This window comes from Salvelinus namaycush, chromosome 39 (assembly GCF_016432855.1).
Source record: "Salvelinus namaycush isolate Seneca chromosome 39, SaNama_1.0, whole genome shotgun sequence".
NCBI lineage: Eukaryota > Metazoa > Chordata > Actinopteri > Salmoniformes > Salmonidae > Salvelinus > Salvelinus namaycush.
Window position 1 is genome coordinate 15,573,914 of NC_052345.1, and position 15,213 is coordinate 15,589,126.

Here is a 15,213-nt window from a genome sequence, read left to right on the forward strand (position 1 = left end):
ACACACACACACAGCAATATGCAGATACTGAGACAAAATAGTTAATTAACCTTTCACTGTCTGGGGAATAAATCACTGTGCTAATTATATAATGACTTAATCACAAGTAATGCTAATAAAATGACATAACAGTTCTGTCTGTTGAGAAATGGCATTATGACCCCTTGGAACAGTAGGATTAGGTTTTCATTCAAACTCCTATCTTTCAGCAAAGTACAGCTAAGTGTCTTTTCATTACTCTTGTATATATCGAGCTCCAAGAGATGAACTCCTGGATAAAAATGATTCATTGGCCTATGGGCTATATGAAATTGAAAACAGAGAGAGCTTTAAATAATGCTATCTTATTCCCTTTCAGGCCAATGGGGAATTCTGCATGGCCTTCACTCTGATGATATATTATTCATTATATTCTACTTCATTCACTGGAATACTGACCCGGAGCAGAAACAGAGCTGTCAACTAACGCTTCAAGCCAATGCTTCAATAGATATATAGTACACAGCAATCGATATTCACTATGAAGATTATACCCCCTACAACACACAGTACATCTGACAGTACATCCAATACCATAGACATTCACTGTTATGGACCACTATCGTCACTACCATAGATGTCAACCTCCATAGACCTATCAGAGGAAAACCATTGCACTCTCCCAAAGGATTCCTACTTGGCGTAAAAACAGTTAGCTCCAAGACTCCATAGACTTGTAAGGTATAATTGTATGTACAGTGTGTACAGTATGTTTCATATTCTGCTTCTTAGTAGAGGCCAGCTACTATCCTACTATGAGCATTGGACTGGTACATTAAGGGTCATGTTGGATCACCCACTCACTTCCCAAGGTAAGCACAAGTGTTGTGAACGCTGGCCTCAGAAGTGCATGTCTGGTCTGGAAAACCAGAAAGCAGAACAGATATCTGATTTCCTCCCCCCTCCAACGCAACATATCGACAGTCTCATCCCCTGCTTCTGGCTGTGGAGGAGTGGAAGATCAAACATCTCTTATATCTCTCTCTCTCGTGGATGGATGGGCAGGGGAGGACAGGAGGGAAATGGTAAATGAGCGGCCGGAGATGAAAGAAACCAAAATATTTACGAGCCATGACAAGACCGACAACAAAACGACAGTGACGCTTTGATCTCGTTTTAACTTTCCGTTTTTATTTTTTATTTCCGTCACAAAACCGCCGAAAGGTTCTCAAAAATCCTCTGTTCTCGCAGTAGCAGAGGTCAAAACGTTTGCTTTATTCAAAAATAAGCTTTAATCTGTTTTAGTCCATTTTAGCGCAACAGAGCTGATTGCATTGACTCCGTTGGCAGTCAGGGTTATCTTAGTCGCACAAAAGAAACATTTCATCTTTAAAAGGAGGAGAGAGTCTAGGGAGAGAGTCTGAGTGTCCATCATCCATTGTCAAAGCGCAGCGCCAAAGAAAGAGAGGAGATTGGTTATTGACCCGAAGTTGGCGTTCCACTCAAAGGTCCCGTTTTCTAGGACACGTTTTCTCCCCCGGGTCAATTACTCTCTTAACTCCCTGGTCTTGGAGGGTTAAAGTCAAATTATTGATATTGTAGCAGCAAATCAATGATCTTCCGGTCAGTGGGTCTCCTCTAGGTAATAGTTAGGTAGCTAGCTAGATGGCAATATAGCCGTTTCTCTATTACTGTGTATTGCTGTGGCCACATGGTGAACGGTTATACTCGTTGCAGTATAGTCCAGCACATCTCTCTTAGGCCAGTGAGGAGCTTTGAGGCAAACCATCCATAGGCTCATATCAGAAACATTTTTGTCCATTTAGAAACCAAGGAAGGATGGGGGGGGGGGGGGGGGTGACTATGGGACAGGATAGCTCAAACCAAGTCTTCCAGTCGGGGGGTCCTTCTGCTTTAGCCACCCCCTCTCCTAGCATCATAACCAGGGCCGGTAACTTTAACTAGAGCGTCTGGAGTTGTTCCTAGCCACTTAGCTGGGTTAGGCATTCATTGGAAAAACTCCTGGCCCCTCCTCATAAGCAGTCTCGGCAGAGGGCAACCTGGCCGCGGCGGTAGTCCCGGCAGGGGCAGAGGCGGCGGTACTTGGGGCTGAGGCCGGCACAGCTGTAGAGGAGGGGGTCCTTCTGGAGGCCGCACTCCCGGCGTAGGACGGAGAAGGCCGGGAACACGTGGTTGACCTCCGCCTCCACCACCTCACACTGCACCTCTAACCTGGTGGGGGGAGGGGGGTGGAATGTTTGATGAAGGGAGGGGGATGGGGTGATGCATAGAGGGTGTTTGATTGAGCGATACAGAGAGAAAGAGAGAGAGAAAGAGAGTCCAAGAGGGGAGGGGGAGGACGAAAAGGGGGAAGAGATGGAAGGGGGAACCGAGGGGGAAAGAGAGTGAGACAGACGGAGAAACAGAGAGAGAGAGACGCAGAGAGAGACGCAGACAGAGACGCAGACAGAGACACAGACACAGAGAGAGACAGGCATGAAGTTAAAAAGGAACCCAAGATAAAGAAAGGGAAAATACGTCGAGCAGGATGGGTGATGAAGAGAAAGACAAGGTGAAAGGGAAAGATAAGAGGAGGAAGAGTTGGCGTTGCTGTGACACTCTTATCGTCTTCCTCTGTCACTACAGATCTCTAGATGGCGCCGACAAAACACCTGACATCACTGAGAAGACTTTGAACCTGACATCCTTGCTGTAGCTGGTTGAGTATTACGCTCATAGACAGCCCTTAGGGAACTAACCACTGTATGGTAACATTTGAGTGGTGGGGTGGTTACAGAGGTCAGAGAGCATTGTGCATGTTTGTATGATTGTTAGTGATGTGTAGTGATTGTGTGTTTCGAATGTCTGCATATGTGTGTGTGTGTGTGGCTGTTAGAAACGTATGTCCTGTGTGTGTGTGTGTGTGTGTGTGTACGAATACGGCTTCATGTGAAGACAGGTGTGCCAAGGTGCCACTCACCCGCGGAGGGCCTCCCTGTTATTGATGAAGCGGAACAACGCGGGCTCACACACCAGGTTGTCACGCTGGCACGCCTCCACACACGACTGGCCCTCCTGGGACGCCAGCAGCCTCAGGGAGCTGAGGGGGGGCCAGGCAGGGGGGGCGTTGGCGTTGGGGGCCCAGGTTAGGGCACTGGAGTTGGGCAGCAGGACAAATTGAGGCCCAGGGCTAGTCGGACTACTAAGCCCCAGCTTGGAGGAGGAGGAGTTGGCCGGAGGGAAGGGGGCCTCTGGGATACAGAAGTCCTGGAGGGAGAGGAGAGAGAGGGGAAGGGGATGTTGAACAACACAACACATAGGTAGTCTCTCGTGCTACCACGCACAGGAGATTTGTTTCTGGGTGCCGAGATTCCATTATACAGAATGTGGTATTTTTGTTGACGGTGCAAATGCACGCACAGACGCCAAGTTAGCCACGCACATCCACATGCACGAATTGTCACTCCCACACTATACAAACACGAAAGCCAACACAAATCAAAGCCCGCTGACACTTTTGCCTTTAGCTGTGAATAAATCTACATGTCCAAACACTTCAGGGCATCGAGGGACAGAAATACAAAATAAACAGCCGTTTCTCTAACCTCCTCTATACTGCACATCACTCTAAATAATCTCCCATCAATCCTTCACCTATTCCCTGACAAAACTCATCTGGGTCCAACAGCACCAGAGAGATAACTCGTTTCGAAACATGAAAGAGAACCGTTTTGACATATCAGCCCGACCGTTTTAATAGCAGTTCTGACTGGCAATTTGTCAGACACATTAAACAGATTAGAGCAGAAATATCAGAGTCTGATAGTGACAGATCAGTCTGTGTCGGTCCTACTAAGGTCTGAGAGGAGTCAGCGAATAAGAGTGACCCGGCTCGATGTATTTCACTGGTTTGTGACCCACTGACACCGTCCCCGGTTAGAGGGGAATACGCAGCCGAAGAGTAAACACACACAGGAACTTTATTTAAACACACTGAGGAAGATAAACACAGGGATGGTTCTGTAATGGAAACAGAGAGGTTATGAATATTCTACACAGTAGATAAATACACGGGGCTGAAGAGATATTTTCAGAGTACGATAGAACGGGATATGGGACTGTATCTAACAATGACCCAATAAACATGTATTACATAGTAACATTAGATTAATGACTAGCATGGAAGTGGTCCTGTGTGGCTCAGTTGGTAGAGCATGGTGCTTGCAACGTCAGGGATGTGGGTTCGATTCCCACAGGGGACCAGTACGAAACGATATGCACGCGCTAAGTCCCTCTGAATAACAGCGTCCGCTAAATGACTTAAGTAAAAATAATGTCAAGGACTGTGTATTTACACAAATAGTAGGCTATTGCACAGAAACACACAAGAGCACCCCCCCCCCGGGTACACATTTTGGTTTCGCCCTAGCACTTCACAGCTGATTCAACCTGATTCAACCAACGCATCATCAAGCTTTGATGATTTGAATCAGCTGTGTAGTGCTAGGGTGAAACCAAAACGTGAAACCGGGGGTAGGGGACCGGGTTTGGGAAACCCGGGTCTAGTCCACAATGAGAATCAGTGTTGATTAGTGACCTCTCCAGGTTGATTACAGACAGAGGTGAGTTAGTGTGTGTGCTAGGAAGGCATTTATGATAATATGTTTTGGGACAAACAGACACGGAGTGCCTGCATGTATGTATGTGTGTGTGTGTGTGTGTGTGTGTGTGTGTGCACGGTGGATCTACCTGATGCTGTATGTAGGCGTGTACCCTCTCCAGCATTCCCTCGCACGTGTACTCATAGGGTAGGTATGGCTCGACCTGCAAAGACACACACCCACACACCCAGATTCCCACAGATCAGAACATTTCCACAGAATGCGTTGCTAGGCAACCAGCATAACACCACTAAATGACCATATTTTCCAAATTTCAATATTGTTTGGCCTGTTTCCCCATCGTTCATCCTAATTGCAATAAATAGCCAATTCTACCCATTAATCACAACAAATAAACATGTCCTGCGTCACAAATGGCACCTAATTCCTTACATAGTGCACTACTTTTGACCAGGGCCCATAGGGTGCCATTTGGGAAGCAACGTGGCCATTTTGAAGTGGGTTTGGCTTAATTGCAGTGGGTGACTTGTGTGTAAGTCATTTTGATGTGTCCCAAATGGCAGCCTATTCCCTACATAGTGCACTGCTTTTGATCAAAGCCCGATGGGTCCTTCTGGAGGCATGTAGGGTATAGGATGCAATTTGGGACATACTCGTTTGCATAGCTATTCATTTGCATAGACGTTCATAGCTATTCAACAAAAGGCTCACCGTTGATTTGTCGGATTAAAGAATATCAACATTGCTGTAATTAATCAAAATACTAATTATTTCTCTCTCTAGCTGAGGCAAAACACACCCACATACCGACTTGAAACTGTAAATGAAACTAAACTCAATAAACTAACTGGAAATGAGCTTCCTGATCTAAATGGAAATTACAAAAATGATCTGAAAACGGAAACAGATTGTCTTATATTTTAGTTCCCCATTGTAATTTATTAGGACCATGTAACAATGTGGATCCGACTGCTCAGTTGGTTGAAGTATTTAGCTATCTTTATTGACTTGGCCAAAGCTTTGGATACGGTAGACCATTCCATTCTTGTGGGCCGACTAAGGAGTATTGGTGTCTCTGAGGGGTCTTTGGCCTGGTTTGCAACAACCTCTCAAAAAAGAGTGCAGTGTATAAAGTCAGAAAATCTGCTGTCTCAGCCACTGCCTGTCACCAAGGGAGTACCCCAAGGCTCAATCCTAGGCCCCACGCTCTTCTCAATTTACATCAACAACATAGCTCAGGCAGTAGGAAGCTCTCTCATCCATTTATTTGCAGATGATACAGTCTTATACTCAGCTGGCCGCTCCCCGGATTTTGTGTTAAATGCTCAACAACAACGCTTTCTTAGTGTCCAACAAGCTTTCTCTACCCTTAACTTTGTTCTGAACACCTCCAAAACAAAGGTCACGTGGCTTGGTAAGAAGAATGCCCCTCTCCCCACAGGTGTGATTACTACCTCTGAGGGTTTAAAGCTTGAGGTAGTCACCTCTACAAGTACTTGGGAGTATGGCTAGATGGTACACTGTCCTTCTCTCAGCACATATCAAAGCTGCAGGCTAAAGTTAAATCTAGGCTTGGTTTCCTCTATCTTAATCTCTCCTCTTTCACCCCAGCTGCCAAACTAACCCTGATTCAGATGACCATCCTACCCATGCTAGATTACGAGACATAATTTATAGATCAGCAGGCAAGGGTGCTCTCGAGTGGCTAGATGTTATTTACCATTCAGGCATCAGATTTGCCACCAATGCTCCTTATAGGACACATCACTGCACTCTATACTCTTCTGTAAACTGGTCATCTCTGTATACCCGTCACAAGACCCACTGGTTGATGCTTATTTATAAAACCCTCTTAGGCCTCACTCCCCCCTATCTGAGATATCTACTGCAGCCCTCCTCCTCCACCTACAACACCTGTTCTGCCAGTCACATTCTGTTAAAGGTCCCCAAAGCACACACATCCCTGGGTCGCTCGTCTTTTCAGTTCGCTGCAGCTAGTGACTGGAACGAGCTGCAACAAACACTCAGACTGGACACTTTATCTCAATCTCTTGGACACTCTTACTGACAGTTGTGGCTGCTTTGTGTGATGTATTGTTGTCTCTACCTTCTTGCCCTTTGTGCTGTTGTCTGTGCCCAATAATGTTTGTACCATGTTGTGTTGCTACCATGTTGTTGTTATGTTGTGTTGCTACCATGCTGTGTTGTCATGTGTTGCTGCCTTGCTATGTTGTTGTCTTTGGTCTCTCTTTATGTAGTGTTGTGTTGTCTCTCTTGTCCTTTTCTTTATTTTGAATTTATAATCCCAGCCCCCGTCCACGCAGGAGGCCTTTTGCCTTTTGGTAGGCCATCATTGTAAATAAGAATTTGTTCTTAACTGGTTTGCCTAGTTAAATAAAGGTTAGATAAAATAACAATTATTATAAAATGATTATTATTATAATACCAGGATTGTGTGTTTTCTTTTTAGCACGAGCGACTGAATACAGTATTACTTAACTGGATGTCCCTTTGGAACCAAGTGTCTCTGATAATATGTTGTAATATTTCAAGGAAATACATTTTGGATTAAGCACAAATAGTTATGTTAAACTTTTCCATTAGGAATACGTGGAGCCTGAAAGTACAGACTACATATTAATAATGTATTCCCTCCAGTTTTAACAGTAGATCACGTATCTAATGTTCCAAATCTCACTTGTAAACGTTACATCACTCAGTAAATCATGTTTTAATACAAAATGTTTCACTGCATGTGAAATCGGACTTTTCCAATTTCAAATAAAGAATAGCAAATGTGTAGAGAGGATGTATGAAAAAAGTTACACATCACAAATCTGATCAAAACATAACACTTTATGAATCATGTATATAAACTAGCACAGAAATATGCCTCACAACATTTGCTTTGGTCTAAGCAGAGAGAGGCACAGTCTTGACCTCCCTCCCTCCCTCCCTCCCTCCCTCCCTCCCTCCCTCCCTGCCTCCCATTTATTAAAGAGGGATAAATATGAAAACGACAGGTCAGTGGGATGGACAGAATGAGAAAGGGGGAACATAGAGAGAGCGAGAGAGAGAGAGTGAAAGAGAGAGACAGAGCAAGAGAGAGACATAGAAAGAGAAATGGATATGGATTTATGTGAACATGAAGAAGTGTCAGCCAGAAGAGATTGCTTGGTCTGCATGGCTGAGCATGTGGAGCCGCCCTGGACAGAGAGCCAGCCCACAGACAAACAGGGGGAGTGTGCAGTCTCCAGTGAGGGGTGAAGTGGCCCATCAGCCATCTATCACTGGAGTGACAGACAGGCAGACAGACAGACAGATGGATAAACAGACAGGGCAACCATCTCTCAGTGGAATGACAGACAGACAGGGCAGCCATCTTTCAGTGGAGTGACAGACAGACAGACAGACAGACAGACAGACAGACAGACAGACAGACAGACAGACAGACAGACAGACAGACAGACAGACAGACAGACAGACAGACAGACAGACAGACAGACAGACAGAGAGTAAGCGCTGGGGCACTAAGCTATGGCATGTCTGACAAGACACAGCAGACAGCAGGAGAGTGGAGAACACACACACATTTAGAGACACACAAAATCACACACACACAAACAACACAGCCTTATAGAGGCATTTTAATCGGCATGTTTGACCTCTTGCTCAACTTCTCTCAACCTCTCACACTCCCTGTAGCCTCAAGCTGACTGCAGGTTCCCATTAAGCCACATTTACTGCTAATTACTCCTTGGCTGTGGACACACTGTTTCCCAGTAGCATACACCACTGTCCTAGGTTAAATCATTGCAGATAGTGCTTCTCCATATGGAGCTTCCGGAGGTGCATTTGGACCATGTTAGTTTGTTGGTGATGTGGACACCAAGGGACTTGAAACTCTCAACCTGCTCCACTACAGCCCTGTCAATGAGAATGGGGGCGTCCTCGGTCCTCCTTTTCCTGTAGTCCACAATCATCTCCTTAGTCTTGATCACGTTGAGGGAGAGTTTGTTGTCCTTGCACTACACGGTCAGGTCTCTGACCTCCTCCCTATAGGCTGTCTCGTCGTTGTTGGTGATCAGGCCTACCACTGTTGTGTCATGGGCAAACTTAATGATGGTGTTGGAGTCGTGCCTGGCCGTGCAGTCATGAGTGAACAGGGAGTACAGGATGGGGCTGAGCACGCACCCCTGAGGGGCCCCTGTGTTGAGGATCAGCGTGGCGGATGTGTTGTTACCTACCCTTACCACCTGGGGACAGCCCGTCAGGAAGTCCAGGATCCAGTTGCAGGGGGAGGTGTTTAGTCCCAGGGTCCTTAGCTTATTGATGAGTTTAGAGGGCACTATGGTGTTGAATGCTGAGCTGTAGTCAATGAATAGCATTCTCGCATAGGTGTTTCTTTTGTCCAGGTGGGAAAGGGCAGTGTGTAGTGCAATAGAGATTGCATCATCTGTGGATCTGTTGGGGCGGTATGCAAATTGGATTGGGTCTAGGGTTTCTGGGATAATGGTGTTGTTGCGAGCCATGATCAGCCTTTCAAAGCATTTCATGACTACAGACGTGAGTTCTACGGGTTGGTAGTCATTTAGGCAGGTTACCTTAGTGTTCTTGGGCACAGGCACTATGGTGGTCTGCTTAAAACGTGTTGGTATTACAGATTCAGACAGGGAGAGGTTAAAAATGCCAGTGAAGATACTTGCCAGTTGGTCAGCACATGCTCGCAGTACACGTTCTGGTAATCCATCTGGCCCTGCGGCCTTGTGAATGCTGACCTGTTTAAAGGTCTTAGTCACATCGGCTGCGGAGAGCGTGATCACACAGTCTTCCGGAACAGCTGGTGCTCTCATGCATGTCTCAGTCTTATTTGCCTCGAAGTGAGCATAGACGTAGTTTAGCTCGTCTGGTAGGCTCGTGTCATTGGGCAGCTCTCAACTTTGCTTCAATTTGTAGTCTGTAATGGTTTGCAAGCCCTGCCACATCAGACGAGCATCAGAGCCGGTGTAGTACGATTCGATCTTAGTCCTGTATTGATGCTTTGTCTGTTTGATGGTTCGTTGGTGGGCATAGCGGGATTTGTTATAAGCTTCCGGGTTAGAGTCCCACTCCTTGAAAGCGGCAGCTCTAGCCTTTAGCTCAGTGCGGATATTGCCTGTAATCTATGGCTTCTGGTTGGGGTATGTACAGTACGTACGGTCACTGTGGGGATGACGTCATCGGTGCGTTTATTGATGAAGCCAGTGACTGATGTGGTGTACTCTTCAATGCTATCGGAGGAATCACGGAACATATTCCAGTTTGTGCTAGCAAAACAGTCCTGTAGCTTAGCATCTGCTTCATCTGACCACTTTTTTATTGATCTAGTCACTGCTTTAATTTTTGCTTGTAAGCAGGAATCAGGAGTATAGAATTCTGGTCAGATTTGCCAAATGGAGGGCGAGGGAGAGCTTTGTATGCGTCTCTGTGTGTGGAGTAAAGGTGGTCCAGAGTTTTTTTTTTCTCCTCTGGTTGCACATTTAACAGGCTGATAGAGATTTGGTAAAGCGGATTTAAGTTTACCTGCATTAAAGTCCCCGGCTACTAGGAGCGCCACCTCTGGGTGAGAGTTTACTTGTTTGCTTATGGCGGAATACAGCTCATTCAATGCTGTCTTAGTGCCAGCCTCTGACTGTGGTGGCATGTAAACAGCTATGAAAAATACAGATGAAAACTCTTTCGGTAGATAGTGTGGTCTACAGCTTATCATGAGATACTCTCCCTCAGGCGAGCAATAGCTTGTGCACCAGCTGTTATTTACAAAAATACATATTCCGCTGCTCCTTGTCTTACCAGACACCACTGTTCTATCCTGCCGGTACAGAGTATAACCAGCCAGCTGTATGTCGATAGTGTCGTCATTCAGCCACGCATAAGATATTCGAGTTTTGAATGTCTCGTTGGTAGTTTAATCTTGCGCGTAGGTCATCTATTTTATTCTCCAAAGATTGCACGTTTGCTAGCAGAATGGAAGGAAGTGGGGTTAATTCGATCGCCTACGAATTCTCAGAAGGCAGCCCGCCCTTTGGCCCCTTTTTCTCCGCCTCCTCTTCACGCAAATCACGGGGATCTGGGCCTGTTCCCGAGAAAGCAGTATATCGTTCGCGTCGGGCTCGTCAGACTCGTTATATGGTTGTACAATCCTTCCCTGGTGCAACATAGTGTGTTTGGTCACTACCAAAGAAAACAATGAGTCAAGAAATACATAATGAAATAACTGTACCTTGGTACTCATGATCTCTCTGATGGCGGCGTCAAACTCCTGAGAGTTGTTGTAGTCTACTGTCATGACGTGGGGCCGCCCGATGTACTGCTCTGCATATGGGTGCTGGGACGACACCTGAGAGGGGTGGAGTATAGAAGTAGTAGAACATTCCAGTTTAAAGCAATATTCTGTGATGTATAAGTGGCACATTTGGTGTACAATCGGGAATGTTGGTAGTTTGTTAATTTTCAATTGAAGAGTGGTACAGTACTAGATACGGTGTTGACCAATGGGAGCTCACCTCTCTAGACGTTGGCTTGCCTCTGAAGAACTCGTGATTGAGCGAGCTGTGGGGTGGGTGGAACTTGGGCTGCAGGTAGATGCACCCATTGGCTATGGCCTCCAGAGGGGCGGGCCCTTCGTAGGGGAAACCAAACCCGATGAAGAGCTGGTGGAGGAGACGAAGATGATACTAGTTAGGATAACCATCAGTTATTTTTATTAATGCTTGCCAATTGAAAATGCTGCTATTTACAGATATACCAGGGACTGGAAGGTAACTGTGTGTTGGCCTTGCGTAGATGCTGTTGTGGTTAGTGCTGGTGCAACAGTAGTGTGTGTGGAACGTGTGTGTGTGTGTGTTGTGTGTGTGTATTATGTGTGCGTGCATGGTGCCTGAATGTGTTTGCGCACGTACAGATCTAGGATCTTAATTTGAGCCAGTTTGCTCCAGCAGGAAAAGAATCCTGCAGCAACAGGAAATATGAATTATTATGAGGATTATAATGAATGGACATTGTTTGTAGGGGTTGATACATTTTCCGTAACTGAAAATCAAGTCTGAATTTCAAAGTGGAAATTACAAACTTAAGAAGCCTTTTTAAACCTCAAATACATTTCCATTTCCTGCATTGCAGGAAAATTATCCTGCAACAGGATGATCCAATTAAGATCCCACATCTGTAGTGTGTTACCTCTTGTGTATGTTGTGTATCGTCTAGTGTGTGTGTGTGTTCCAGTACCTTGGCCTTGCGGAGCAGCGTCTGCAGCTCGTGCTGGGGCAGCAGGCCGTGGTTTTTGACGTAGGCAGGCACCTCGGGGGGGCGCTGGGTCTCGTAGTACACCGTCCCGTGGACCTCCATGTACCTGTGGAGGATCTGGAGGAAACCCTCCTTACCCTGCTGATAGACAAGGAGCAGGGAAGAGAGAAAGACTGTAAGAAAGTGAATGGGGAGTTGGTGAGCGAGGAGAGGAAGTGGGACGGTGGAAAATGTCATGAGCGAGTGAGAAAGGAAAGGGAGAGAGTGAGTGGGTTGAGTTTGAGGGAGAAAGTGGAGGAGCAAGTGCGATGGGAGAGGGTGAGGTACGGAGGGAGCGAGAGACAGAGAGGGAAGGAGAGATGGAGAGCAAAGGAAGGAGTGAGAGATGGAGAGGGAAGGAAGGAGGGAGAGCTGGAGAGGGTAGGAGGTAGAGAGAGATGGAGAGGGAAGGAAGGAGGGAGAGCTGGAGAGGGAAGGAAGGAGGGAGAGCTGGAGAGGGAAGGAGGTAGAGAGAGATGGAGAGGGAAGGAGGGAGGGAGAGATGGAGAGATGGAGAGGGAAGGAGGTAGAGAGAGATGGAGAGGGAAGGAGGGAGGGAGAGATGGAGAGATGGAGAGGGAAGGAGGTAGAGAGAGATGGAGAGGGAAGGAGGGAGGGAGAGATGGAGAGATGGAGAGGGAAGGAGGTAGAGAGAGATGGAGAGGGAAGGAGGGAGGGAGAGATGGAGAGGTAAGGAGAGAGGGAGAGATGGAGAGGGAAGGAAGGAGGGAGAGATGGAGAGGGAAGGAGGTAGAGAGAGAGATGGAGAGGGAAGGAGGGAGGGAGAGATGGAGAGGGAAGGAAGGAGGGAGATGAGAGGGAAGGAGGTAGAGAGAGATGGAGAGGGAAGGAGGGAGGGGAGAGCTGGAGAGGGAAGGAAGGAGGGAGATGAGAGGGAAGGAGGTAGAGAGAGATGGAGAGGGAAGGAGGTAGAGAGAGATGGAGAGGGAAGGAGGTAGAGAGAGATGGAGAGGGAAGGAGGGAGGGAGAGATGGAGAGGGTAGGAGGTAGAGAGAGATGGAGAGGGAGGGAGGGAGAGATGGAGAGGGAAATGAGAGGGAAGGAGATAGAGAGAGATGGAGAGGGAAGGAGGGAGGGGAGAGCTGGAGAGGGAAGGAAGGAGGGAGATGAGAGGGAAGGAGGTAGAGAGAGATGGAGAGGGAAGGAGGGGGGGGAGAGCTGGAGAGGGAATTGAAGGAGAGAGATGAGAGGGAAGGAGGTAGAGAGAGATGGAGAGGGAAGGAGGGAGGGGAGAGCTGGAGAGGGAAGGAAGGAGGGAGATGAGAGGGAAGGAGGTAGAGAGAGATGGAGAGGGAAGGAGGTAGAGAGAGATGGAGAGGGAAGGAGGGAGGGGAGAGCTGGAGAGGGAAGGAGAGAGATGAGAGGGAAGGAGGTAGAGAGAGATGGAGAGGGAAGGAGGTAGAGAGAGATGGAGAGGGAAGGAGGGAGGGGAGAGCTGGAGAGGGAAGGAGAGACAGAGAGAATGACGTGATTAGAGGTGATGCGTTAATGGCTGTGTGTGGGGTTGTTTATGAGTGTACATATAAGTGGCAATGAGTGTGTGTGTACGCGTGTGTTAGTGTGTGTGTACGCGTGATAATGCACTATGAGTGTTTATGTGTGTGTGTGTGTGTGTGTATGAGTGGTTGTGAATTCACTGAGTGAGTGTGTGCTGTGTGAACGTTAGCATCTTCACACAGAGAGAGGCAAAGCCATTGCCTGTTAGTGAGCGCAGGGCATTTAATGTGACAGACCCCTTTAGAAAACCCAAAGACACACACAGTGCCGCAATGCCGTGGGCCGTCAATATGAATGAGGTGAGGTGCTAGGGATCTGGCATGGTTTCCTGCACACGTGCGCACACACACACAAACACACACCCTTTCTCTCAATCCCTCTCTATCTCATCACACACATTTGGCCCCTAGCGTCTCTTCCCGGCGCCAGAGAGCGAGGCGTCCATGTAAGGACGCAGGGAAAAAAACTGGCAGACTGCCAGTACCACCCCAGGCACCCAGAGGGCAGCAGCAGCAGAGCACAGCATTAGCCAGCCTGTGACAGCCGGTTCCACTCATCTCCTTACTGGCTGCTATGACATCCCTCTCCCTGACCTATCTGTGGAGCTCTCACACGTCTCTACCTATCTGATTGGTTTATTCAGTGGTTTATTCGGATGCCCATTGGCTTTTGCTGAAGCATCAGCTACTCTTCCTGGGTTCCACAAAAACACAAAACATGACAGGTAACAAAACACCGATACACTGATGGACAAGGACAGTCACAAACATTTCATATACAACAATAAACAAACAATAATACAAAATAATTAAGAATAATAGTATGAACGTGTGTGTTAGAGTGTGTCTGTGGGTGTGTCTTCATAGTCCCGCTGTTCCATCATGCAGTAATGGGGCCTTAGGAATACAGACTGTAAAACAGCAAGCCTGCCCATACATTGAAATGAATAGATTATGCCCATACATTGAAATGAATAGATTATGCCCATACATTGAAATGAATAGATTATGCCCATACATTGAAATGAATAGATTATGCCATACATTAAAATGAATAGATTATGCCCATACATTGAAATTAATAGATTATGCCCATACATTGAAATGAATAGATTATGCCCATACATTGAAATGAAAAGATTATGCCCATACATTGAAATGAGTAGGTTATGCCCGTACATTGAAATGAATAGATTATGCCCATACATTGAAATGAATAGATTGTGCCCGTACATTGAAATGAATAGATTGTGCCCATACATTGAAATGAATAGATTATGCCCATACATTGAAATGAATAGATTATGGCCATACATTGAAATTAATAGATTATGCCCATACATTGAAATTAATAGATTATGCCCATACATTGAAATAAATAGATTGTGCCCGTACATTGAAATGAATAGGTTATGCCCGTACATTGAAATTAATAGATTGTGCCCATACATTGAAATTAATAGATTGTGCCCATACATTGAAATGAATAGATTATGCCCATACATTGAAATGAATAGATTATAAATAGGGAGTACACATATCTATTGTGGTATACAAGCAAACCACATCTACGCACAATAACAGATGTGCTTTCTGGCTGATTCTATACAGTGCATTCATGTGCCGAAGCAACAGTACGTCTTTCTTCTGAGAGGCACAACCGTTAAACCCAACAGTGCATCTTAAGTGGATATGGAGGCTTTGGGTTTTTCGTGTGGGTGAGAGAAGTGCAAAGTTGTTGACATAAAAGGGGATGCATTTTGAGGTGGTAG

General features: G+C 46.4%; 1 pseudogene; it reads right to left on the minus strand.

Annotated features, from left to right (window-relative positions):
• Positions 1–2,012: 2,012 nt before the first annotated feature.
• Positions 2,013–15,213, minus strand: part of LOC120032727 — a 171,716-nt pseudogene continuing 158,515 nt past the window's right edge.